The sequence below is a fragment of the Pan troglodytes genome, chromosome 12, assembly GCF_028858775.2.
Source record: "Pan troglodytes isolate AG18354 chromosome 12, NHGRI_mPanTro3-v2.0_pri, whole genome shotgun sequence".
Classification (NCBI taxonomy): domain Eukaryota; kingdom Metazoa; phylum Chordata; class Mammalia; order Primates; family Hominidae; genus Pan; species Pan troglodytes.
The window spans coordinates 110360222-110387625 of NC_072410.2; the positions used below are offsets into that span (position 1 = coordinate 110360222).

The 27404-nt window shown below is 39.7% G+C and overlaps 1 long non-coding RNA gene across 1 annotated transcript in view; it reads right to left on the reverse strand.

Moving 5' to 3' along the window:
• Positions 1-874: 874 nt before the first annotated feature.
• The window catches only part of LOC107972674 (uncharacterized), a 260787-nt gene continuing 234257 nt past the window's right edge, over positions 875-27404 (reverse strand). Inside the window, exon 3 of the long non-coding RNA XR_008546177.2 lies at positions 875-1239. This is a non-coding gene — a long non-coding RNA (uncharacterized LOC107972674). The remainder of the gene's footprint in view (positions 1240-27404) is intronic.

Sequence of the window (27404 nt, forward strand, 5' to 3'; positions counted from 1 at the left end):
AAATTATGGAAGAATTATTTTGAAAGAAGTTCACATAAGCAATATATATGCCACACAGTTATAAACAAGAACACTCATAGTTAGAGATATAACATCCTATTGGAAAGTTATCAAGTTGTGTCCTAAGGATTTATTTTGAGGCACCCATTTTCGATGAAATGCTTGATACATAATTGCTGTCAGTAGGACAAAAAGAATAGTGTTCAGATTTTCTCTCTAAGAAAATTAATACTTTATGCACTGTCTTTCATTGCAGAAAAAGCATATCTTTATAGGTAAAAATATTTTTTAAAAAGTAAATTACTTCTGCAAATTTGTCAAAATCAAATAAATAATCACTTTCAATTTCTACATCAAGTGCAATTGGATATGATAGTAGTGAAATCTGGAAACCCATGAATTGAATATTCAATCAACGAAGTGTAAACTAACTTTTTGTGTTTCTTTAAACTTACTTCCTGTTTACTTAAAAGCAGCCTAAAATGTTTCTGGTTAAAAAAAATCAATGTATATTTTAATATGCAATGAAATTTGATTGAATACCAGCAAGTCAGCTAGACCTTGTATTTTTCTTGGCATTATCTGGCACCCATGACTGACACTTGCCAGTGGTCCCTAAGGATCTCCTTGCTCTTTGGACTTCCCTCTTTCAGGTTTTCTTCTGGTTTTGCTATGGCCCCAGAAATAGTACCCAGAGACACTGTAATTATCTGTCAATTTCCTATGACCCTTATTTCATATTGCACCATGACTTTTGGATAGCTATGTTCAAGTTTTCCTCCTTGTAAGTTCTTTAAAAACAAAATAGATTTCTTAAATTCCACCAGAAGAAACTTAATGACTAGTATTTGAATCAATATCTAGCAATCTGGGTTTTGTTTGTTTGATTGTTTATTCTGGGATAAACTTTTGCACACATTACATCTTGACATCAATAACATTTAGGAACATCTTACAGTTGCCATATAGTTACATTTCTCCTGCTGGCAAGAAGTTGATTAATATTCTAGTAGCGTAATAGGAAAATGACAGGTCTTTGATGTTTCAGTCAACAACCAGTTAAGGACTACTTGAGGAATAAACATGAATTCTGGTTGCTGTCTCAATACTTTTTTTGACACCTTTTTGTAAGATCAAGAATCTGCCAGCATTAAATGTTGCAGACTTGATATAATTGACTTGGAAACAAATTTCTTGAAGCAATTGTGGAAAGTTCTTGATGGCACAGAAGATAATAATCTGTGGGGAAAGAAATGGACATCAACAAGTAAGTTGAAAATTATTTCAGACAAGTGGCTTTGAGTATGAAATACTTTGAGGATCACTTAACCAATGAACCTCAGTTATATTTTCTTTTTAATATTTGGTTAAGTGGTATGAGATTAAAAACAATGTCTCATATGCCTAAAAGAACTCTTTCAATAAATATAGAATAAAAATTCTGTTACAAAAAGCGTTGTCTTATAGCTCAATTGCCAGCAGATAATAAATTGCATTTTCTTTTTTAGATGTACATTAAAAATGGTGCATTAGAGGCTTCAGAATGTAGTATTAATCTAAGAGCAGAGAATTTAATGATTTAAAAAGTTTCAAAAGTATTTTTTGAACAAAATTTATTTAGCCCCTGTTATATACCTGTAAGTCACCATGCTAGTCCTGATGAAAGTGTGGGCAAATTGTCCAACAAGTAAGAAGAACCTTATGATGTAATGGAGGAAGAAGTGAGACTGTACATAAATACTCTTAATAGCATGAAAATGGCGAGTGCTTTTCAAACATCCATCTAACTATGTACTATGAAGACTCCAAAGACAGGAAAGATGATTTCCAACCTGAGATGAGGAAAAAAGCCATCTTGAATGTTATTAGAGCTTGGTATACCATATGGGCAGGATGTTGACATCAGTGATGGTGGAAGAGGTATCATGGGGAAGAAGATATCACCCTTGCAGGTATGTTGTTGAGTAATAAGTAGTTTGACCAGCCTACAACTTATGGTCCACAAGGGTAGGCAGTGGGACACACGGCAGAAGCAGAGCAAGCTCTCTCATAGGGTGTCTCCAATGCCAGGTTACCAGGTCATGGCACTTGGACTTCATTGCATAATCAATTATAAACCACTGAATATATTTTACATAATAAATAAATCTGACCATGATTTGATTATGTTCTAGGAATATACTTCTGGTATCACAAGTAGGGTGGATATGTGTTGTGGCTAGGGTAGAGGGACACAGCAAGGTACACAATGGAAGAGTCAGGAAGGAGTAGGAGAGACCTTTGCCCATTTTACAGTGATTTGTAGATAGTGTTGCAACAATACCCACAAGTGCTAATCAGAGGTAAAATCATATCCTATCTGATTGAAGTAAACATCATGACAATGAGTGCCACAGTCATTGTTATAATTTATATTTTTTATTCAAGATAATTATCTCTTTTGAGATTATGGACTAATTTCTGTAATTATACTGTGGGCCCAGACCACTACAATTGCTGATGAAATCAGGAAATTTTGATATTTGGGGAGTGAGGAGTTTATTCACAGTTTATTCTCCACTGTGGCAGCCACCAGCCAAGACAAGAAACTGAATACCGTCTCCACAGTCCTGGCTCTCAGAGTCGTGACTCTTTAGCATGGGAGAGAGAGAACTAGCAGGGTGAAAGACACACACACACAGAATTATGGATATAAAAAACATGAGAATCAAGAAGAGTTTTTTTTTTTTTTTTTCTCTGTCGTTTAATGTAAAGCAAAAGCTAGAAAGAGGTAGAAAGAACACAGACTTTGTCACTTGCTACGGTTGGGTTCCATTCTGACCATGTCACCCTAGGCAAGTGATTTAACCAGGATCTCTGAGCCTTGTTTTGTTTATAACTATATTGCAGGTCTGGGATCTCTGAGCCTTGTTTTGTTTATAACTATATTGCAGGTCTGTCGTGCTCATTTAAAATTATTTTTCTGGAGAGAGGAAAAGTTTCCTCACAGCAAAGACTTGAGGTTGGTCTAGGTGCCCTATCACGTGCCAGGCACTCTACTCTATCCCTCACAGACTTTCCAGCAAACGCCTTCAAGCCAACACGTCTAGGAGAGTGGGTCGGCCAAGAGTCACTGAACACTGGGTGTTTTGGTGAAGCAAAAAGAAGAGGCTCCTGGCATGGACAGATTCAGCCTGGACACGCATAGGGTATGTTTGACCCTAGGCCAGTCACTGGCTTTCTCTGAACCTGAGACAGTTCATACGTAAAATAATTAATTACAATAGAATTGTTATTGGGATTCAATCAGACTGTCATGTCTGCACATAGTAGGTTCTCAGCCCTGTTCGCTGTCTACCCAGATACCCCTGCTGTGCTGAGAGGTTTCGCTATCAGCCTGCGGTATAAGCCAGCTCTCACACTTTCCCTCAGCTAGTCTGCTGTGTGCTGATGTTATCTCATTCAGCAGAGATAGCTGCTGGGAGCTGACCTTCATTTTTAACTGTCAGTTTCCTTTGAACAGTTATCCCTCAGAACATTGCAGTTTATTTAAAACCAAACAAACAGAATAGACACCGCCCATCCAACTACACTCAGTGTGAGACTCTGTTGTATCTCTTATATTGGAAGTTCTTTGCTGACAATTTATCTATGGAATTGAACCTGCAGGAGCATGAAGAAGGAAGATGAAGAAACGCACACACACACGCCACATTCCTCACTTGTTACAAGAGTCCATCTTCCAGAGAACAAATGGAAACTTCTGTCTCAGGATCACTTAAGCCTTTTAAGTGTTCCTGATAAATATTCTATTGCATGGTACTTGAACACTTTCTAGCAAAATGATGGATTTAACTTAATCTCAAGCCAGGTTTTGGTACCACATCTTCATGCTGAAAAGTCCTGGAAAATTCAGCTTGGATGACAGGTTCCTTCCATCCTATGCCCTTGAGAAGAAACAGCACCTTCAGCCTGTTCACCTGCATGAATCTGGCTGAGATGAGAGTTCCTGTCTTATTCTTAGTTTTATTCTTTTAAGAAGCTGCATCTTCCCGCCCTTGTCTCTCTCCAGTGATTCATTTCAGTTTCCCCAACTGACGCTGAGGATTAATAGTTCATCATCCATTTGAACCCAGGCTCTTCTTATTAGACTCAATCTGTACAAAGTCAGATTCATTTGACAGAGATTTGTTTTTTTATGGATTTGAAACACACACATGCACTCCAGAATTTGTTATTGTGATGCCATATTCCAATGGTTTTAAAAAAATGCTTCCATTCACTAAATTCAGCAAAATATAATGAGAGTTTAATGGGTATCAAGCTCTGTGCTAACCGAATATGTGCAGTGGTGTATTATTTAGGGCTCTCCCAAGAAATAGAATACATATATTTATATAGAACGATATATGTATGATAATATATATGATTATATATGACTAGATGTAATTATTTGTAAATATGCAGAGAATATATATAGATATATATGGGATTATATGTAATTCTATATAAATTACCTAAATATAGATGGAATATATATATTTATATATAAACATATAGGATATATATAATTATATTTATAAATATACAGGAGATATAGAGACAGTCATGGGAGAGAGAGAGATTTACTGTGACAAATTCGCTCATGAGGTTACACAGGCTGAGAAATCCCACCGTCTACAAACTGGAAGCTGGTGGTGTAATTCCAGGCCAAGTCTGAAGGCTGAGACCAGGGGAGCCAAGGGCACAAATTCCAGTTCAAGAACAAGAAGAGACCTACATCCCAGCTCATGCAGGTAGGCAGGAAGCAAAGGGGGCAAAGTCTTCCTTCCTCTGCCTTTTTGTTCTGTTCAGGCTCACAGCAGATTTGATGAGCCCCACCCACACTGAGGAGAGCAATCTGGAAGTGAAAATCAAGTCTTCTAGCCTCACCATGGTTTAAGGAGAGCCTCAAACTGAGTCATCTGATGAATTGGTGAATGCCATGTTGTCTTGGACTGCATGGAAATTCTCCTGGCTGCACCAGGGAAAGTTCCAATTGTTAGACCCAGTGACCAAAGACAGATGAGCATGACATCTCTATAGGGGTTTGTTTAACTGTCTTCAGGAAATCATCTGCCCAAATGTAATTGTCCCCGGGATTTGGTCCATGAGTGCATAAGTCAACTTTGGTGTCTGTCCTCAAAACCATGGATTCAGAATGACTATAGCTCTAGTATAGAAATACTAATATTGGAACTGAACATACGGATTGATAAGAGGCCTATGCAAAACTTGAAGTGCCTACTAGGGAAGGGGTGAGCATTTCAATATTCAGGACTTGAGGGAACTGAATCCCAGTTCTAATGCTGCTGCCTATCCACTATTTTACCTTCTTGGTGAAGAATTGGCCCTCTTTAGCCTTATTTTCTTCTCTATAAACTGGAATATTTGGCCAAATAGCATCAGAATACTTTTACCAATATGAATGCCTATGTTTTTATTTTATAATTAAAAAATAACACAAGAATAATAATTACTGTGATATATTTGACTCTGAAGATTTATTTGTGTATTTACTTACATTGGAGGCTTTTGTGAATTTGTAGACAGAAAACAATTAGTCAGAACATCCTCCAGAAAGCCAGTGCAGTGATGGCCAAAGAATACAGCCTATTAACCATAAAATCCCTAGAAGAAAACCTAGGCAATACCATTCAAGACATAGGCATAGGCAAAGACTTAATGACTAAAACACCAAAAGCAATGGCAACAAAAGCCAACACTGACAAATGGGATCTAATTACCCAGAATCTACAAGGAACTTAAACAAATTTACAAGAAAAAAAAAAAACATTAAAAAGTGGGCAAAGGATATGAACAGACACTTCTCAAAAGAAGACGGTTATGTGGCCAAACATATGAAAAAAAGCTCATAATCACTGGTCATTAGAGAAAAGCAAATCAAAACCACAGTGAGACACCATCTCACACCAGTTAGAATGGTGATCATTAAAAAGTCAGGAAACAACAGATGCTGGAGGTGATGTGGAGAAATAGGAATGCTTTTACACTGTTGGTGGCAGCGTAAATTAGTTCATCCATTGTGGAAGACAGTGTGGCAATTCCTCAAGGATCTAGAACTAGAAATACCATTTGACCCAGCAATCTCATTACTGGGTATATACCCAAAGGATTATAAATCATTCTACTATAAAGAAACACATATATCTATGTTTATTGCAGCACTTTTCACAATAGTAAAGACTTCGAACCAACCCAAATGCCCATCAATGTTACACTGGATAAAGAAAATGTGGCACATATATAAAATGGAATACTACGCAGCCATAAAAAAGAATGAGTTCATGTCCTTTGCAGGACATGGATGAAGCTGGAAACCATCATTCTCAGCAAACTAACACAGGAACAGAAAACCAAACACCACATGTTCTCACTCATAAGTGGGAGTTGAACAATGAGAACATATGGGCACAGGAAGGGGAACATCACAAACCGGTGCCTGTCAGAGGGTGGGGGACAAGGGGAGGGATAGCATTATAAGAAATACCTAACGTAGATGACGGGTTGATGGGTGCAGCAAACCACCATGCCACATGTATACTATGTAACAAGCCTGCACTTTCTGCATATGTATCCCAGAACTTAAAGTATAATATAAAAAATGCAGCCTATTTAGAAATTAATAATTAGAGGTTGTGACTTCTGAGCTTAAGGACAAACATTAGGGGGAAGGAAATTCTCAAGAATAAAGTGGCTTATAATGATTTCTTGTTAATATAAGATGTAACCACATATTCTGAAACAAAACTTGGAACACAGTACTTAATAATGAAACAATTATTTGCTATTTAGGCTGTTCTCAAAAATCCAGGATATGTCTTTTACATTTTCAGAGTTGATAACATAATAATAAGAACCTACACTAGGCCATGCAATTTTCTAAATGCTGTAATAGTTTTCTTTAATCCATGCAACAAACACTATTTTCAGTATACAGCCAAAGAAATGGAAATTCCTGGAGGTGTTGTGACTTGCCCGAGGTCACACAGTTATTTGTATCAGAACTGCTGTTTGAAGCAAGATTTCCTTGAAACCAAAACTTCTCCTTATTCTGATTTAGGAACTTTCAGTATCTGAAAAGAATAATTTCATAAACAAAAAATAAGTAAAAGGATGGAAAAGAAACCTTGCCTAATTGGACAGTGATCTCGAAAGAAACGGAGAATGAATTCAGAATACTCTGGTGTCAGAGGGCTGCAGTGGAACCCAGAAAGGTCTGTGGAGACACCCCAAAGAGCGATGTGGACAGGCTCTGGCCACTTTGGTCCTGATGCAGCAGTTGTCTTAGTCTATTTTGTGCTGTTATAACACAATGCCTGAGACTGGGTAATTTATAGAGAGCAGAGATTATTTCTTACAATCTGGATGCTGGGAAGTTCAAGGTCAAGGGCCCCACATCAAGCAACAGCCTTCTTGCCACATCATTGCACAGCAGTAGGCAAAAAAGCAAGAGAGCATGCATGAGAGAGAGATTGGAAAGGGGGTTGAACTCATCCTTTTATAAGAAATTCACTCCTGTAACAACTAACCTACTCCCTCGTAAACAGCATTAATTCATTCATGACAGCAGCGCCCTCCTGACCAAATCACCACTTAAAGGTCTCACCTCTCAATGCTGTTGCACTGAGGATTACGTTTTCAGCACATAAACTCTGGGGGACACTTCCAATCTATAGCAGCAATGTGGATATGGCCCAAGGAGTAAAAGATCCTGGTGCAATTGACCAATAGCAATGGTCTATCTAGGCAGTTCAAACGAAAGAAATCTCTCTCCTCATAGCTACTTTGGGAAACTACAGTAATCTAAAAACAGACCTGTTACACTCTGTGTAGCCTTGCCATCTTCATCTTCAAAGAGGGGATAATACAATATAATGATAGATACTACATGAGGACAAATAAGCAATACCACTTTGCTTAATGTAAATTATTGTATGCATGCTAGTTGCTGTTGCTTAGATTTAAATATTACTTCAGTATCCAAGAAAGACTAATGGTCATTTTATAATGAAAAAATGCAATTGATTAAATTAAGAATCCAGCTGATTAATTTCACAGCAGATTAGACACAAAAGAATACAGAATGAGTGAACTGAAGGACAAATCAACAGAAAAATTATCCAAACTAAAACATAGAGAGAAAAAATAATGAAAACAACCAACCAGAGGAACAAACAAAGAAAAATGGATTAAGAACATCAGACACCGCACACCTACAACCATCTGACCTTTGACAAACCTGACAAAAACAAGCAACGGGGAAAGGATTCCCTATATAACAAATGGTGCTGGGAGAACTAGCTAGCCATATGCAGAAGATTGAAGTGGGACCCCTTCCTTACACCATGTACAAATATTAACTTTGGATGGATTAAAGACTTAAATGTAAAACCCAAAACTATAAAAACCCTAGAAGAAAATCTAGACAATACCTTTCAGGACACAGGCATGGGCAAAGATTTTATGATGAAATTGCCAAAAACAATTGCAAAAAAAAAATCAAAAATTGACAAATCAGATCTAATTAAACTAAAGAGCTTCTGCACAGCAAGAGAAACTATCATCAAAGTGAACAGACAACCTATAGAATGGGAGGGAATTTTTGCAATCTATCCATCTGACAAAGGTGTAATATCCAGAATCCACAAGGAGCTTAAGCAAATTTACGGAAAAAAAAAATTGAAAAGTGGGCAAAGGACATGAACAGACACTTCTCAAAAGAAGACATACATGTGGCCAACAAACATATGAAAATAAACTCAACATCACTGATCATTAGAGGACTGCAAATCAAAACCACAATGAGATACCATCTCATACCAGTCAGAATGGCGGTTATTAAAAAGTCAAGAAAGAACAGTTGAGAGGTTGCGGAGAAATAGGAATGCTTTTACACTGTTGGTGGAAATGTAAATTAGTTCAACCATTATGGAAGACAGTGTGGCGATTCCTCAAAGATTTAGAATCAGAAATACCATTTGACCCAGCAATCCCATTACTGGATATATACCCAAAGGAATAGAAATTATTCTATTATAAAGATGCATGCACACGTATGTTCATTGCAGAACTATTCACAATAGCAAAGACATGGAATCAACCCAAATGCACATCAATGATAGACTGGATAAAGAAAATGTGGTACATATACAGCATGGAATACTATGCAGCTGTAAAAGGAAAGGAGATCATGTCCTTTGCAGGGACATTGTTGGAGCTGGAAGCCATTATCCTCAGGAAATTAACACGGAAACAGAAAACCAAACGCCGCACGTTCTCAGTTATAAGTGGGAGCTGAACAATGAGAACACATGGACACAAGGGGAGGAACAATACACACTGGAGCCTGTTGGGGTAGGGTGGGTGGGGGATGGGAGAGCGTGAGGAAAAATAGCTAATGCATGCGGGGCTTAACACCTAGGTGTTTGGTTGATAGGTGCAGCAAACCACCATGGCACAATTTACCTCTGTAAACCTGCGCACCCTACACATGTACTCCAGAACTTAAAGAAAGAAAGAAGAAGGAACAGATTTTTTTAAAAAGAGAAAGATATGCAGGACATGCTCAGACATGTTTACATATGTGTAACTGGAGTCTTAGAAGGATGAGAGGAAACGGATTAGAGCAATATTCAAACAGATGATGGCTAAGGATTTTCCAAAATTGATAAAAAACAGTCTGAATATTCAGGAAGCTCATGACCTTTAAGCTACATAAATACAAAGAAAATTAATCATCATCTAGAATTTCATGGTCAATTAAAATAGTCCTGAAGCATATAGATAAAATAAAGATGTTTTTGGTAAACAAAAGCTGGAAAAGTGTACCACCTTACAGAAGGAAAATAGTTATTGATGGAAACATGAAAATGTAGGATTAATGAAAGATTCACAAGATTAAAATTGGGATTGAAAATTTGAGAGACTCTTCCCAGATCTGAAAACAGGTACTCTAACTACTCTAACCCTTCTCCCTTTTCCCCCAAAGTCACATTTTGGGGAATGGTTGCGCATCTTGTCTCTGGAAATCCTTCACCTGGCTCATAAATTCATTGATGATTCAGTGAAGTCGAGCACACGAAATCTTCTAAGGTCAGACTCATGGTTTCCTTTCAGGCTCATTAGCCTTTAATTGTGAAACCAATGCATCTGCTAACCACAAAGACATGGTTGGTGCACGCTGGAGACAGTAAATGCTTAGTGCCATTGCTTCTGAGAGGCGGCTGTGGGCCCGGGGGCACAGTTTATGTGGGAGGGTGCCAGATGATGAAGCATCACTTTTGTGGCTTCTGAGCAGTGTAGCTCCTGCAGAAAGCATTGACTCTTCCCCCAAGGCCATTCTTCTGTATCTATTTGGCTGGCGTTCAAGGTCAGGCTTTCTTCAAAGTAGTGCAATGTGTAGTTACCAACAATTTTAAAGACGCCATAAAGACCCCCTGCCAAAAAGGGACACCCTTGCTGCCATACTAGAATGCCACGAATCCATGTCATTTGCCACTCCATTAACTCAGATCATTGAAAGGTTTTGTATTAGTGTAACCTGCAGACTTGTTCTCTAGTACGGCAGTGTAATTAGGACCTCTTCAAAATAAGACCTTACTACTGAGAAATTTAATGAAGCAAGGCTCCTTTAAAGTTAAATCACACAAGCATCATCTCCTCATGTTCTCTGGTCTCCTGGACCCTGGTCAGGAAGCAGTGTTCTCCCAGCAGCTGTGAGTAACATTCTACCAGCATGTGCTGGGCTGCAGTTGTCTATTTATCTGCCTCTCTTATTAGATGGTGAACTTTCTGAAGGTAGTGATTTTACACATATCTCTGAATACTTAGGCTCAGGACCCGGCACTAAGAGAGTACTTTGAAAATGACTAACAGAAGAAGAGAGGGAGAGGGAATGAAGGAGAGAAAGGAAATTTGAATGGTTCAGTAAGTGTTCTTAGTTTCCTTAGCAAAAAAGCATTTTCATTGATTTTTTTAGTAAAGAGGGAAGAAAGATCAGATGGATACAGTGACCAAAAAGCAAGTTTGGAAAAACCAGTGTTTGAACTATTGCTCAGTTACTTCTCCTGAAGGCTGCAAGGCAAGAATCTGAAATCCTTTATATGATTTTCAAATTTTTTGCAGTCTGTGTCCAAACTCTGAAATTTTCAAATTCAATTCAAATTTATCTTCTACCATTCTTTATCATCACACTCCTAAGCAACATCCAAGCTAAAATTGTTATTATTATCTGGTCCTTGTGATGGGTACAGAATTTTGCTTCTGCCTGTAATGCGTTCTCATTGGGAATAATTATTTATCCTTCAAAATTTATCTGAAAAATTGTTTCTACTGTGAAGCTATCCCCAGGCACAACTGCTTTTATTCTCCCTTTGTTCCCATTACTCTGTGTGCTCACATTTATTACAACACTTGTTGGCCTCATTTTTAATCACTTGTCTTCCTGGCTTCTCAACTAGACAGTGTGTGAGCTGTGAAAAACAGGGCATTTCTGGTACAACCCTGCATTTTATTTATTTCTGAATCTCCGGTCTCCCGAGTTTCTGTGTCGCCTGACACAATGCAAGTACTCAGTGAAATGTTGAACAAAGATAACCTTGCAAAGACTAGAGGAATCTGAGGATGCTGAATAACTAGGAGGAGGTTAGTCCTCAGAGATAGACACCAGCCCCCCATGGTGTAAGAATTATTGCCAGGACTTGGAAATCACCAACGATGGTCATAATCACGGTTAGCAGAAGAGAAAAATCACAGGGCCCTGCTTCACTACCTGGAAGGGAATACTTAGGATTCATATATCTTCAGGATGCAGTCCTGAGAAAGACCCCACACAAAGTCATTAGAATAATTGTGTTGAAATCACACACATTGTATACTGTGAAATCAAGATGATTATGACAGAAACTATTATATGTACATTAAACCACCAATATTAGCTCGCCCTTCCTCCTGGGCACACAGTTAGGTGACCTGTCCCAACTCTCTTGTAGTTAGGTGGGACTCTGTGCCTGAATTTTAGCTAATGTACTTTGAGCAAAAGTAACATATTCAACTTCCAAGCCTGAACCATTGAAACTTCCCATGTGATCCTCCACCTACTGTTTCTTCCTTCCTCTGCTGGATAGGCAAAGGGTGATGGAGGACTCCAAGTAGACCACTGGATGGTAATTGAGTGGAAAACTATTAGATAGAAGGATCCTTGATCTCTGCGAGAGTGCATGGAAATGAATCCTCCCACATTCTTGCTGCCAACTCACATCAGACTGTGATGTGAGTGATAAAGACCCCATATCCCAGTAGCTTCACATATTCAAGATTGTTTTTTCTTGTAGCGATTTGCCTGTAACACTGACTAATACAATACTTAGTGAATCTCAGGTCCCTTGTCTGACAAATAGAGATTAATTCTGCATTGCCTTCTTTATAGAATTAGTGTGAAGACCAGAAGAAGGTTTTGTCGATTGTAACATTCTTAGTAAATGTTGGTAGCGTTTATTGCCTTTTCTTACAGGGAATCAGGCAGGGAAAAGAACATCATTTCAGAGCAATCGCGTTCCTATGTGAGAGAACAATCTGGAAAGTGTGGATCTTGCCCATGGTGAGTTGGAGTCACCTTCTTCCATTTTAATGCATCTTTTGGGATGAATATTCTGTGATTTGGTAGTGTTATTTCTCAGATCTTTTCAGTGTGGCCTTGGGTCTGGTGAAGCTGCTCTAGAAAACTAACCTCCATCATCTGGACATGCAGTCCTCAAAGCATGGTCCTGGACAACTCTTAGCCTTTCTTTGGGCCTCAACACCAATTATCACATAGTAAGAGGTGGAATCAAAGGACCTCTCTTCCTCTCCCATCTATTGGCCATTACCAGATGTAGTCAGCTCTCTGTGCCTGGACGTGCTCAAGTGGAGTACAAATTGCTTGGTGGACACCACAGAGGTGACTCCACCATCGGGGAGGAGATGAGGAGGAGGAAGATTGCCTGACCTGTTGTCATTCAAAGTCATCTTCAAGCCTGAGATTTTTGAAATGACTTTGTGGCCAGGAGGACTATGAGTCACATAGTTTTCTAATTCTATTTCAGGAAACTCGTGGGAGGCAGGGTAGTGTTATGGAAAATAATAGGGCACTGGAGCCACCCAAACCTGGGTTTGAAACTTGACTCTAAAACTCACAGCTGCGTAAGATGGAAACATTACTCTGACTTTCTGAACTTCACTTCCCTTCTCTGTAATTGGAAGAAATATCAACTACTCCCAAGTTTTGCTGAGCACTTAAAGGGAGTAGCATGGGAAAGCACTAGAATGGTATCTGGCACACCAGGGTGGTAAACGTCTGCACTCTAGTAATACTGCTAAGAGATATTACAACTTCCCTGAATCTTCCTAGAATTCCAAGACAGGGTGAATAGCATCTCTTTTCTAACTTGGTTATGAAACCTCCATTATCATTACTAGATTATAACCATATATTTAGCTTTACAGTTGAAAGCCACCAAATGTATTATTCAGAAAAATACATTTCAAATACACCAACACAGCTCGGTGTGGTGGCACACATCTATAGTCCAAGCTACGCCAGAGGCTGAGGCAGGAGGACCATTTGAGCCCAGGAATTCAAGGCTGTAGTGCATTATGATTTGGCTGTGAATAGCCACAGCACTCCAACCTGGGCAAGATAGCAAGACCTCATCTCAGAGGGAAAAATATATACCAACATAGACTCAGTTTTCTTACATGGGAGAGTTAAGTCATTACTAAGCTCATGGAATGTGTGCAGGATTCAAATGCATTTATTCTTTTAGGGATCACATAGTTATTATGTGCATACTGTACTGTACCCATGTCCCATGCTGAATGATGGGATTCAGCGAGATATGAACCATAGCTATAATAAACACAACTAGCATTTATTGAGTACTTAATATGTACTAGGCACTGTGCAAAGTATATTAAGTATATTTTCTTATACTTACTCTTCAAAACACTGTAATGAATAGACATTAATGCTTTAATTGTAAAGATGAGAAATTTACTGAATAGGTAGTTGCAGTAACTATCCCGTTTACTAATTGCCAGAACCTCCAGCAACAACATCTACTCCATTAACAATGTATTTATTTACCTGACTCCTGTCTTTCTTTCTGCACTGCATAGCTGGGTGTGCAGGGATTCCTGTCCTTGAGATGGAGAACTTCATGGCTTGGGGGAGATTAGTTTAGTTCACCCCATGATGAGGACACAGTGCAGGTGGGATGTCCAGGCAGAGCTGGCCTCCTGCTACTGTTGGAAGAGAGTTTCCTGGAACTCAGAGGGCCCAAGGCAGAGATTTCAATGTTAAATCCCTTCAATTTTTATAAAATAATTAACATACAGGAATGGGAAAAGCACATCACTAATAACGGAGAGAAGAGCCCTTAAGTTTGAAAGGTAGGCTCCTACTGAGGGGCCTGAGAATTTAAAGGGTAATTGTTCGATAAAAAGAGAATCATGGCTGCCATGTTATCTATTTTTATGGCATACTTATTTAAAACCATCATCTAGAGAGCACGATTAAAGTATGTTAAACCCAAGTCATCTGTTTCCTTTCCCCTGGATTTTTGGGTGATTCTTTTGACAACTCTGGGTCCCACTGACTTAGACTTGTGGTTTTAAGCTATTACTGGTGAACCTCAAACCAGATGTTTCACGTGGGAGAGAGGCAATGTGGGAAGGCATGGTGGCATTTACATGCAGAGGCAGAAAGGTTGAATCAGCAAAGATTTCTGAGTTGTCTCATGCTCAGATATGACGTGCAGAGCAGTATCGTGGGGGCCACACCACGAATCTGGGAACCTGACTTCCAGGGCCAGCCCTGGCTCTGTCTTGCTGTTGTGTGGCTTTCAAGGGGCCAGTTACTTCCTCTACCTCAGGCCCTATGTCCTTCATTTGAAAGCTTTCTGCCAGTTGCCAATTCTCTAATTCCCTTTTCAATTCCAAGTTGTCTGATGTCAACTTTGTGTCCCATTTGCCCCCTTCCAGAATGTTCTTTCACACACCTTGGTCTGGTAACTCATTTCTTGAATTCTTTAGTTCATAGATTTGTATATATTCGTCTTCTCAGCAGCAGTGCCTTCCCCTGACTTCCTGAGTCCACACATTATTCAAGCTTCAGTTACTCTTTCCCTCAGGGAGAGACTTCGGTTGACTTCTGGTCATGTTCTAATTCACCATTACAAAATTTTGATTCCTTAAGAAATCTAAATTCATTAAATATTAGGCTTATGCAGGATCCTCAGAAATCCACTAATTTTACACGGAGAGTAAATGAGGACGGCATAGACTTGACAGATAATAGAGGTTCCACAATTTTTTTCAGTTGTGTTGAATATATTTCTAGAACTTAATAGAAAACATCTATTTAGAATTTCCCTCCAAGACATAAGTTTTCTCTTCTTCCTAGCATTCCCTCCTTACTATTAGAGTTCATGGTAACCTTGAGAAATTAAAATGTTGCAAAGCCCATGCCCTCACCTCCACGGAGACACTGGTAGGGAGGTGGTGTAAAGAATACTGGGATTAAAACCCAAGCTCTGTTTCTGACATTCATTCACTGTATGACCTTAGGAACATCAATTATCTTGTAAGGGTAAACTCTCTGTTTCCTTTTTCCTACTTCTCTGTTCAATTCCTAAGTGTGAAACCACTGGCGTATGAAGGCCCTGTGTAAATTGCAAGGAGCTGTACAAATGCAAGCTACTTTTGATAGGCAGAGAGGCCAAATGCCTGCATGTGATGTAGTAGTTGCATGTGTGTGTAAGCAGGGGGTGTTATATATTTCACAACTGCTTGACTGAGATATAATTCACATGCCATATAATTCTTCTATTTAAAATGTATTTTTAATCAGTGAGATGTTCACTTCTGCCAAATTTATGTGGCACTAAGGCATCTTCTTTTCTTTTTATTGGCTTTATTGTATAGCTGGTTTCATCCAGGCTCATAGAAGCAAAAGCCCTGTCAGGTGACCTGGTTTGCAAGGCCCCAGCACCCCCGGCTTTCGGTATGAGTCGTCCTGATGTTCTTTTGCCTGTTCAGTCAGTGGAGGGGCAGGAAGGGGAAGGGTGGAGGAGAGTTCCCACCCTTTCCTGCCTAACAGCAGAGACCTCAAACCTGCACCAGCAAACAAAGGAGTAAGGGTTTCATGTATTTTGTGTTTCTTATTGCCTGATCCTAAACTTAAAACCATCTTTCATCTTGTTAAATTGTCAACTGTCCTTCTTTCTGTGTTTTTAAAATTATTTTAACAAGTCAAAATTGCCTGACTACTTGCAAGAGTACATCAGTAATACAAAATTACTACCAGAACAGAAAGTGGCATCAATAAATATCTGCATCCTATTCAGCTTTAGACAATGATTGTTAAAATTAACCATTGTTACTAATTTAACATGTAACTTACGACATGGAATACCTTTTCTCCCTACTAAGGCAAAAAAAAAAAAAAAAAAAAAAAAAAAAAAAAAGGACTCCAATTGGTCTTGACAGTACATGAGCCATTTTTATTGGAACACAGCATTATTTTTCAAAATTAATCCTGTTCATCACATCTAAAGTGGCTCCAGACCAAAACATAAGAGAGCTGCCAATTGATAGATCATTGACAGTGCTGGCTGCACTGTGACAGCTAAGACAGAGCCCCCAGGTAGCAGGGAGGTGAAAGGCCCTGTTGAAAGCTGAAGCTCAAACTTGTAGACTCTTTGTTCCTCTAACTCTCTCTAGCTTGGATTCTTCAGTCCTTTCTCAGGAGCTCAGTTTCCTCCCTAAACATTGGAAGAGAGTTAGGGTCTCTTCAATGCCCCGTGAGTTGTGGGAGGCTGCATTTCCACAATTCTAAGACTCAGCAGAACAAGAAGATGCACAGCCCCCATGTGTCTGCAGAAAAATGGGTCCCTATAGGCATGAAAAGTCAGGCATGTCGAGACTTATCTCATTCCTTTCACCTAATTTTATAAATTCAAGGACATTTCCCAAGTTTTCTGCATATTCATAAAGAACACAGCAAAATTTGTCATTAAGTTTGATTGCCTCTTCTTTAAGCACCTGAGACTGTGTCCTTTCCACCCATACACTGTCAGATGTTACTTGGCATTAATGGAGTTTTGAGTCTATACCAGAAACAGATGAGGCAAGTTTACTGTGTGGTATAAAGCTGACCCATGCTCTCTGACGTTGAGCAGCAAATGAGGACATATACATATATATGCATTTTTTCACAGTAAAGAAGCCATTTTTATATCAATTATTTCATCGGATCCATACTGCTACTTTATGAGGTTATGATATGAATGAGATAACGGAGGCTCTAAGACATTGGGCAGGCTGGGTGCGGTGGCTCATGCCTGTAATCCCAGCACTTTGGGAGGCCGAGGAGGGTGGATCACCTGAGGGCAGGAGTTGGAGACCAAGCTGGACAATGTGATGAAACTCTGCCTCTACTAAAAATACAAAAAAAAATTAGCCAGGCATGGTGGCAGGTGACTGTAATCCCATGTACTCGGGACACTGAGGCAGGAGAATCGCTTGAACCCAGGAGGCACAGGTTGCAGTGAGCCGAGATCACATGAAAAATGCACTCCCGCCTGGGCAACAGAGAGAGACTCCATCTCAAAAACCAAAAAAAAAAGAAAAGAAAAAAGAAAAAAAAGACATTGGGCAACCAATGGAGGGGCGGCAGCAGAGCAGGGGGTGAACCAGGTGCCCTGGCTCCCGAGTCCAGCCTTCTGTCCAAAGCACCTTCTTCCTTTGGACAAATGCCAAAGCAGCTAAAATGCAGAGCAGATGGTAGATAAAAAGTAAGTGCTCTGGGGGCACCAAGAAGGAAGGTGAAACCCAAAGCTTCCTCTTAAAGACAACGCTTGTCCCTTAGTTATATATTTATCTACAGACCTTTGCACAGAGCCTGAACAATGGGAGCATCGTGAATGCTTGTTGAGGGGATGCTAAGAGCATGATGAGATGAGGAAGGTCTTACGAAGGAGGTGACATTGAGATGGACAAATAATGCTGGCACTTTGGAGGCAGGGAGGGCCTTTCCAAAGTTCTGCAGATAAATGATGAATGGAAAATAGATACTCCAAGCATGAAAAATTAATCCATGTAGCTGGAGAGCTGGGATTATGAAGGGGAAATGAAGAAGCAAAATCCACATTATATTTGCTGAGAAACGTAAGTGTTCAAACAAGAAATTTGAACACTGTTCTCTAGACAATGAAGACCCTAAATCTAATGGTTTTGAGTGAAGTATTGATGTTTTCATGTGAGCAAATAAAAGATTAATTACAATAATCAGGCATTTAGTGGGCACATGGACAGGCATTTCTCTGGGCATATAGAGATTCATGCCCCATTAGGGACAGGACTCTGTTGACTGTCAGTAAAGCTCCCCTTGTTTGCTGCCTCATATTTGAGAATATATCTCTGGAATATCTTCTCCTCATCTCTTTCGTATGCCTTCCTCACTAGCACATTTACTTATGAGTAGGGTGGCCAATTCATCTTGGTTTGTCAGGATGCTCCTGGTTTTAGCACTAAAAATCGTGCTTCTCAGAAAACCCCTCAGTCCCTGAATGCATTTACTATGTATATGCTAACATCTCCCAAATCCCTAGCTCCAGTCTAGTCTTTCCTCCTGAAATCCATACCCATGTATCCAGCAATGTTAAGGCAACTTCATTTGGGTGACTCAGAGTTAATTAAAACCTGAGATGTCTCTGACTATCCCATAACTTTCCTGCTTTCCAAAACAGCTCCCCCCTATTGTCCCAACACAATCCACCCAGCTGCTCAAGCTGGAACCACAGAAGTGTCTTGTGACTCCTCTCTCTGACTCATCCCACTCACATCCAATCACCTCCTGAGGACCTCTCAGACATTCACCTTTCTCCTGTCCCACCGCCTCTATCCCAGAGCAAGCCACTGTTGTCTCTTCCTTAAATTTTTATAACAGAATCTTAATTTGGTCTCTTGCTCTTCTGACAAATATTTGTTACCACACCAGAATGATGATTTCAAAATGCACATATTATCCTGCAACTATGCTCTTTAGAAATCTTCAGAGGTTTATATCCAAACTCCTTGACCAAACTCACAAGGTCTACCATATCTGAGGATTGCCTACGTTCCTAGGCCATCTGCAAATAGAGTCCCACTCACTCCTGCGTGAGGGGTAGGGAAAAGGCACAGGCTGGCATGTGATGCCTTTTCCCTTTCTCCTCACTAGCAATGTGAACTCAGTGAAAAATAATTCTTCCTTCTTCCTATTGGGGGAGTAGGTTTACAAATGCTCCACCAGCTCCCATTTTCCCAAAAAGAGACTTTTTATTAATCGAATTAGTGAGAACTCGAATTTATTAAACTATATTTTACTAGCAGGCAGGGTGTCTGTGTTAAATGCAGCTCTCACTTGGTATTCTGACACCTCCAAAGGTATACACGGCTCTCAACTTCTGTACTGCAAAATCATAAATCTGAATCAAGGTATTCTCTCTTTTTCTCTCTCTCTCCCTCTTTCTTTCTTTCTCTCTCCCTGCTACCCACCACTCTCCACCACCAATTTTCTCTGAAGACCTCAGCATACCTGGGTATACAGATCTAAAATTTTAGATTAAAAGACAGGAAGTCCCAATTGAACTTCAAGTCTAAACCACAATTTCTTTTTTTCCCTCAGTTTTTTTATTCTGAGAGTTTTCAAATATCCAGAAAAGTTGAAACAATAGATTAAGAGTACCCATAAACCAACAACCTACATTTAACTACTAGTAACATTCTTCTTTATCTCACTATATTTCTGAACCATTGAAAATAAGTTGCAACCGTCATGACACTTCACCCATTAATACTTGCTCATGCATGATTTAAGAGCATGTATATTCTCCTTCACAACCTCAATGTCATTGTCACACATAAGACAGCTAACAATAATGCCCTAATATTGAATATCCAACTCAAATCCAAGTTTTCATAACTGTCCCAAGGATGTTCATTATAGTTTTTATTTTTTAAGTCAGGATCTATTTAAGATTTACACATTGCATATGGTGATGTTTTTGAAGCTCCATTTATTGGGCATTTACTATGTCCCAGAATACACAGCTCATTCTATTTAATTTTCACAAGAAAATTTGAGATAGCTTTTGTTATTATATAAAATGATGATAAAATACTTAGCTTTGAATACTCTGATGTATTTTAGTTATTCACTATTACAATCACAGAATCTATCACAGGGCATTAGATGTACTAGGTACTAACATGTAACCACAATTTCCAATCCAGGGTGTACCAAAGCTGTGTTCTGAAGTATCAAATGCCTGCTGTGATGGTTAATACTGAGTGTCAACTTGATTGGATTGAAGGATGCAAAGTATTGATCATGAGTGTGTCTGTGAGTACGTTGTCAAAGGAGATTAACATTTGAGTCAGTGGGCTGGGAAAGGCAGACCCACTCTCAATCTGGGTGGACACCATCTAATATTCTAGCCAGCACGGCTAGAATATAAGCAGGCAGAAAAATGTGAAAAGAGAGACTGGCCTAGCCTCCCAGCCTACATCTTTCCGGATGCTTCCTGCCCTCGAACATCAGACTCCAAGTTCTTCAGTTTGGGACTCAGACTGGCTTTCCCTGCTCCTCAGCTTGCAGACGACCTATTGCGGGACCTTATGATCATGTGAGTTAATACTTAACAAACTCTTATATGTATATATACACTCCCCTTCTATTTCATATATATAATATATGTATATATATATATAATATATATATACACACATACTCCTATATATAGGAGTATATATATGAAATATATATTATTTATATAATACGTAATATTTTATTAGTATATAAATTAGTTCTCACTAATAAAACTAATACTCTATTAGTTTTGTCCCTCTAAAGTACCCTGACTAATACACCTGCCTTTTGATGAACAAACTTTACTTCCCCAGTTAGCAATGGCTCCGTTTATTCACTCCATGTGTCAGAACTTCGGGGGGACATAGCTTAAATGTGATTCTCTCCATTATTCCATCCATGACCACCACTATTAGATCCCCTACCAATATTCTTCTATAGCAACCCATTCTCCTTAGGTGACAGATGCCAACTTATAATTCTTTGTTCAGACTGTCTTCCCCACTAGAATGTAAGCTTCATGAGGTCAAGAATGGTGACAGTTTTATTTGTTTCTATATCCTCAGTCTTAGGCAAAGAAGTTAGTGCATATTAGTACTCAACAAATATTTATGGAATTGGTGCAGAAAACTATGGTTCCTGAACTTTCTGAAAGCAGAACTTTCTCAGTTCTGCTGGAGGACTGAGGATCAGGGAGAATAAGCATGGGAAAGGTCTTTGAAAATCTAATAAGCTACGTGGCTACAAGTGAGTATCACGACTTCCTTTCTACACATTGAAACTTACTTTGGAACGGTGCTTGTGTATCAGCATCAGCCTTCACCAGGCCTCCTCTGCGGGGCAGAAATCATTTATCTTTTACTCAACTTTTATGTCAGAGCGTGTATCTTGGAGCTCCTATGACACACAGATTTGGGTTGTGCTTGATGGAATGTGTCCTGTAACTATAGAGATTATGAATATTCTAACCCCAGATTACCTCTACTTTCAATGGAATATGAAAGTCTGTCTTTCTCTCTCTCTTAACAAGACAAACGTGTATTCAACCAAAGTATTTATTTATCCAATCAGATCCATTACTAGCAGGTTTTTTAAAATGGCCACAGGATTGAAGAGATGAAGTAACCGTCATCTGTAAGATTTGGCTAATGACAAGAGCAAGCAACATCCCTCCCACTCACATGCCTTGCTTCTTAGGGAGCTGCTGTTGTGGATGGAAGTGCTATTCTAGGGTATAAGTCCCCTTCAAGTACAAACATAATTTAGAGCTATCTTAGAAAAATCGTCACTCATATAACCTGGTTGTAAGTAAACTCAGGAAACTGAGGAAACGACATTGCTTTTGGTGTCAATGCAAAAAATTCCAGTGAGTCACATATGTACCCATTACTTCCTGTTATACACACACATGCACACCCATGTACAAAAACACATAGTGGAACCACATTACACACAAAGACAATATTCTTAAATGATGCAGATGAAATGAAAGTCACATAGAGTCAAAATGACCCTAGGTTATCCCTTCTTTGGTTGAACCCCCAGTGAAGCCGTTACATTGATTCCAGGATCCAGGTTGTGAGAAAGCAATGGACCTAGAAGGATTCGTGGTGAGGTGAGGGGCTTGTCCTCTCGAGGCAGCAGCCACTCATACCCACAGACAGAACTGCAGAGTCTCATTTTCCACCTAGGACACGCGCTCGCTGAGTGAAACAGTGGGGGAGTGTCTCCCGCTGCTCCCTCTTCATTTATCCCATTCTCTCTCTCTCTCTCTCTCTCTCTTTCTTTCTCTCTCTCTCTGTTGTCCAGAAAAATAGAACTACTATTACATATATATGTCCCAATAGTAATATTATTCTATATACTAATAGTTTTCTATACTTATATACTATTAGTAATCATATTCTATATACTAATGGATATATATAAAATATATATATCATATTAGCAATAGTATCTAGAATACTATAGAATATATATTCATTATATATGTATTATGGATATATATTTCCATTATATATATATATTACAGATATGTATTTCCTTTTTTTATATGTATGTATATCATATATAGTATATAGTATATAATAGTATAATCTATATAGTAATGAATATATATCCATTATATAGTATATATGAATATACAAAGAATATATACCCATTATATATTATATATGGATATCCATTAGTATATAGAATACCATATATGTATATATAGTGTATATGTAGTATATCTACCTGTAGATATAGATATATGGAACCTTCCTAAATGCAGAGTTATGTTGTATCTATTAAATAATGGATATATGTTATATATGTATATCCATTAGTATATAGAATACTATTACTATTGGATATATATAAATATTGTAATGGATCCATTATAATATATATCCATAAATATATAAAAATATATCTTTTATTTATAATTTGTATCCATTAGTAATAGTATTCTATATACTAATAGATATACATACTATATATATATGTGTGTGTGTATATATGTAAAATATATATCCTATTAGTAATAGTATCCTATATACTTATATATTAATGGATAGATCTCTCTGGAGCCAGGAAAGCCAATGGTATAATTTTAGTCTGAGTCCAAATGCCAGAGAACCAGACAAGCTAACAGTATAAGTTCCAGTCTGAGTCTGAGTCCAAAGGCAGAAGACCAATGTGGCAACTCAGAGTCAGGCAGAGGGAGGTGATCTTTCTTATTCCCCCTTCATGTTCTATCCAGGCCTTCAGTTGATTGTGTGAGACCCACTCATATGAAGAAGGGCATTGTGCTTTACCCAGTCTATGAATTCATCTCATCCAGAAACACCCTCACAGACACACCCAGAATGATATTTAACCAAATAATATTTGGGTACTGTGTTACCTAATCATATTGACACATAACATTCACGCACACTCTCTCTCTTTCTCCCACCTTTTGTCTCTCATTTTTAGAAGACAGAACATAGTTAAATTAACATTAAAAACCATAGTGCAAAGTGTATGCAACTCGTTTTGGGAGCTGAGAGGAGGAAGCCATGACTTTGCCTCAATTCGGGGCAGTGTCAGGGAAGACAACACAGAAGAATTCACTTTCAAGTACTCCTTGAAGGCTGAGCCTGTCAAGTGGGGAGGTTTGGTGGATGAGGGCAGCAGCCTGGCCAGTGCTAGGAGACTCTCTGTACATATGATCTGAATGAACTAATGGCTTCAACTGAAAGAATCTTCTCTCAGAGCAGTTGACATTTTCTTCAGATACGTTTTCTCCTCCTCTTACACGCCTCAGTTTCTCTCCAGGAAAGGCCTTGTGACCTCAAGAATAAAGTCCCACTTTATGGAAGAAAAGGTGCTGGTTCAGCAGCCAGACGATCTAAGTCTTACTGGATCACCTTGCACAAATTATGTGACCTCAACAAGTCTCTGCATCTTTATTTGTAAAAAAATAAATACATAAATTAAACCCACCACTGTTCAGTATTGATGTGATTTAAGAAGATGCACATGAGAGAGACTGTAGCTCTGTGCCCAACACAGAAAGATACTCATAAACATTTAGTCCCTCTCCCTCTCAGTGCATGGGTGAGCTGTCCCTACAGGGAGAAGGGAGCAGAGCCTCTGAGCCAACGCTAGAACTATTGGGGAGTGCAGAGGAGGAGGCAGCCCGACTCACACAAGAGATAAGAATGATGTGGAATGTGTTTTCTGAAAGCCACCTGGTGTGACAGGGAAGGAGGCCAAGCGTGGAGTGAAGAGCCTATCAGCCAAACCCCTCAGAGAGGAAAGGTCCCAGGCATTGGCGAGGAAAGCCAAAGTACCTCCCATCCCCACCCTGACTTCCCATGTTGCCTTGGTCCTGTTACTCATCAGAAGCTTGAAAGGGGAGCACACTCATCTCCTGATTACAGCATAGCACTGGGCAAGGGAGGAAGCAGAGGCCTCAAAGAGCCTGTTCTCCCTGGGCTACAAGGGCGGGTTCCAGCCTCGCAAGGCGGCCCCATACAAGGCGTCTTAGGGCTGGGAGCTCTTGTCTTCTTCTAACTGGCATCCCACCACATTCCGGTTTCCCCAGAAGGCCATCCAAAGACACATTCTTTAGAAAGCTCCATTCCTGGTAGTAACTGCTGAGAACAGAACTTTCTCCTCTTCCTGAGTTTGCTGCCTGGGGTCTGCTAGGCAGCTCCTCACCACAGAAGGGGCTCTCAGGAGACAGAGGTGCCAGCATGGTGGGGGGGTACCACCACTTGGGGCCTACAGAGGGGCTGCTATGCAGAGCTTAGGGAGGAGCCTACTCCTTTCCTGACAAGGACTCACATCCGACAGAACCAGCTCTGGTCTGTGAAGTCTCTCCAAGAAACCTGGACTCTGCCTCTCTATCCTGGCCAGGCCAGTCCGGCACCTGTCAACCAAGCGGAGCACCCTTGTCCTGCACGCTCTCCACATCCATGAAAGGGCCTTTCCAGACCCTGCACTCACATCAATGTTTTTCTCTCACTAAAGTTTTTCCTTTTAAAAATCTCTTATTAAGGTATGATTGCCTTATAAAAAGCTATACATATTTAATGTATCCATCTCAATGCATTTGGGGTAAATGTACAATCGCAAAACCATCACCATCAAGGCCACGAACCTATCCATCACCTCCCAAGTGTTTCCTCCCACCCCTTCTATCATTATTATTATTGGATTTTCTTTGTTTCATTTTCTGAGCTAAGAACACTTAATAAAAGATCTACCTTCTTAACAAAGAGTAAGTATACAAACAGTATCGTTAACTGTAGGCACTGCCGTATAGTAGAACTCCAGAACTTGCTTATCTTGCATAAAAGAAACTTGGTACTCTTTGACCATCTCTCATCAACCCCCATCAGCCCCAGGCAATCACCATTCTGCTCTGCTCCTGTGAGTTTGAGTGTTTTTGATTCCACGTTTCAATGAGACCTTGCGATATTTGTCTCTCTGTGTCTGGCTTATTTCACTTAACACAATGCCTCTAAGCTTTTGTTCATCTACGGCTTCTGCTCAGAATGCATTTTACACTTCTTTATTTATTAGAAATCTACTTATCTTTCAGGGCCCTTACCATTGCCTCATTCTGCCTCCAGCCTTCCCAAATGTACAGTCGTGTTTAGCCCTGCCCTTCTCAGCTTACACCTGCACTTCAGTTACGCCTATTTTTGTTGTATTCATTCACCCTACTATGTGATATAATGGAGTTGAGTGTTGATGTGTTCACCTCCCCATTGGACTGGATGCTCTTTGAGGAAAGGGAGCTCAGAGGAGGAGGAGAGAAGTGGGAGGAGTTCCCTTTGAAGTCCCTTAAGGGCAGGATTGGCATTAGAGTGAGGTAAGTAAAACATTTGTCTTGGGTGTGAATTTTAAGTATGCCAAAAACTCAGAAATCAAGATAAATATTTGAATGTGGCATATTTTAAAAAAAAGTCAAAGTTATGGCCAGGCGCAGTGGCTCACACTTGTAATCCCAGCACTTTGGATCACTTAAGGTCAGGAGTTTGAGACTGGCCTGGCCAACATGGCAAGACCTATCTCTACTAAAAAAAAAAAAAAATTAGCCGGGCATGGCGGCAGGTGCCTGTAATCCCAGCTACTCTGGAGACTGAGGCAGGAGAATTGCTTGAACCTAGGAGCTGGAGGTTGCAGTGAGCCAAGATCGTGCCATTGCACTCCGGTGTGGGCAACAGAGCGAGACTCCATCTCAAAAACAAACAAACAAAAAATCAAAATTAATTCAAAACTCCAAGATAAATATAATATTGAATTTTGTGTTTTTTAAAACCAGGCTGTTGTCATACTTTGTAGCCCTCCCTCATTGTGCAGTGGGAACAATCATTTCCCGTCAGTCCATGGTTCCAAGGCTTTGTGGTCCTCACAGTCCCTCCTGGGTGAGCTTAGGAGGAGGGTTAAGCACGGCGCAAGAACAGACTGGACAATACAGGGCTTTTGTAAAGTCATTTTCATAAAATTTCAAATCTTTTTTAGCTTTTTCTATATGGATCAAAATATGGTAGAATATTTTGATAAGTATGTATGGGGCACACATTTTTCCATCGTTTCTTTTGGCTCAGGCACTGACATGACTGTGCAGCTAAGCTGCAGAAAGTACACTTACTCTAGGATTTACTACGCAGAGATTTATGTCAGCAGAAAAGGACCCTGAGGACTCCACTCCCCCGCCACTAGTCAGAGAGTCTCGATCCAAGAAGTCTGCCTAGACGTACATTATTCAAATATTTTGTTGAGAATTTGTTCTGAACCAGGCACTGTACTACATAGTTCAGAAATTGATACATTTCCTGATAAATGCCCTGCCCTCCCAATGCTTCCAGTTTCCCATACTTTTTTGTGTGTCACTGGGAGGGGTTGAGGCAGGGGATAAAGAGATGGAGAGTAAAAGACAATCATACTATGGCGTCATGAGTGTGAAAGGGACAACAGGAATGCAGAGGAGTCAGGAGCCACACATTCTGCCTTCTCTGGCCGAGGCAATGTTACTAGAAAGGGCAGTGAGACAGGACAGATAGGGGAGCAGGTGTTACTAGCAAATGCACAAGCAGGTAGGCAGTAGTGGTCCTCCTCACTCACTCCAGGGGAAAGGGGGGCCTTGGTGGCATATGGAGACTCCCAGAAGCAAGAAGAGGCTGTGTGAGTTCAGAGATCTCAGTCTGGCTGT